Source organism: Etheostoma spectabile, chromosome 3, assembly GCF_008692095.1.
Source record: "Etheostoma spectabile isolate EspeVRDwgs_2016 chromosome 3, UIUC_Espe_1.0, whole genome shotgun sequence".
NCBI lineage: Eukaryota > Metazoa > Chordata > Actinopteri > Perciformes > Percidae > Etheostoma > Etheostoma spectabile.
Window position 1 is genome coordinate 29,981,069 of NC_045735.1, and position 1,821 is coordinate 29,982,889.

The following is a 1,821-nucleotide window of genomic DNA, read 5'->3' on the forward strand; positions in this document are numbered from 1 at the left end:
TAGTGATCCGGAGCTGAGATGTGTCAGTGTACGGGCTCTGGAGCATCTTTATGTTTTCAGTTCCGTCACACACACTCTTATCTGTGACTGCACCTGACACACAGAGACAGAATTATCATTCTTTCTTGTTTTTATTGTTGTTATTATTATTATTATTATTATTATTATTTAGTTTTTGCTTTTCTTAACCTGCCAGACATAGCTTTCCGAAACTCATACTGTATCTATATTGTTGTAATTTATCCATTAAAAATGCTAATTTCACGTTACATTTCAAATCATTGTTTTGCAGACATTTCCTTTACTATTTATTTATTTTTATTGTTGCTGTTTCAGTCTGTAAGGCCTATTTGTTTTAAGTATGCATACTAGCTCAAATTAACACAAATCAGGCATAAGACAATTGGTCACAATAGTTAAAGGCAAACTATATTCACACCTTTTCCTTCGATGAAATACCTGTTTTGATGTGTTAAAAGGAATCATTCAAAATTATTCTCAGTATACAGTAACAGCCTAATTAGATCTATAGACTTTAACTGACGCATTTGTAACTACAATATTTAATCTTTATTGAGCTTGGTGGCCTAGAGACTGTCTATGTACAACTTTCAGCCCTTGACCTACCGTCCAACGCGAGTGTTCTCAAGTGCAATGATCTTTGCCATCGAGGAGAAACAACAAGCACGAGCTTCTGCCAGGAATCAAACTCGGTTATCCAGATCTACGACTCGTGCGCCTCGGTGGCCCGTGACGGTGCTGTGGCATTCCAGCTTTCAAATGCCTGGACCGGTGTTTACACGGTGACAATTGCTCAAAATCTGGTATGGATGGCGTTGTTGGTGAGTCTGGGTCCCGCCACCATCGCCATGTCGCGCATCATCGGGCCTTAACATCCCTCAGTATATTCGAGATTTTGGCATAACTCTTGTGATCAAGGGTTTTTGCCGTCCCGTTGAAATAATTACACTATTATTTCCCTTTAGGTGAGCACTTTGCCACTTGTGGTTGTGCCATTAAGCAGGCATACCAAATTTCTTCAGAACCTCCTAGTGATCAGTTCCAGCGTGAAGCGCTGGCCAACTGGTTAAAACACTTGGTGGCACTTGGATAGGTGCGTCCGGTCAGATTCGACTATGGCAATAATGGTTATGGCGTCTTTTTTTGGCCGGCACACAGAGAGGGATCTGTGTGGAATACTCTGAATTTTCTATCGGACCCCACCCAGTAGCAGGTTCAGAGAGTAGTGATGTATCCGCAGGGTTGATGGTTCCTGTGCTACACTGATCCGGACACCAAAGCACAATTGTTTAGGCAAATATAGATGGAAAATTGTTTATTATATTAGGAAAATTTTGAAAGTATCTTTTCTATATGTGACTTTATGTAGTCCTGATAATGTTATCAGTGAGAACATACTAAAGTAAATCTAATGTTTGTATGAACTACACTGTACATATCTTAAAGCTAATTTATATTTTACTGCTATAGGTCTAATGCAATGCTCTATATTTCTCAAGGTCGAACATCTATGTTGTTGTGGCAATTTGCCGCATCTTGAGGACCTGAGACTTCTGCTGAGGAGCTGTCGCTTGAGCCTTCTCCCTCGCCAGTGGAAGGCCGTGAATCCTGGGTAACAAACACAGACAGTGTGAGGTTCAGCTTCTGTCTGGAGCCATCGGATTTGGCATTGAAGATCCGTCATCCCAGGGCTGAGAGACTTCTGTGGATCTCTCCTCCCTCTAAGTGGCGCTCTCCAGTGCTACTGAGTTCTGGAGGATGCATTCAACTGCGGCTACGGAAAAAAGTGAGAAATGTGGT

At 41.5% G+C, this 1,821-nt stretch overlaps 1 pseudogene; it reads right to left on the reverse strand.

Moving 5' to 3' along the window:
* LOC116687039 (extracellular calcium-sensing receptor-like) overlaps nucleotides 1-1,821 on the reverse strand; it is a 7,792-nt pseudogene that overhangs the window by 2,924 nt on the left and 3,047 nt on the right.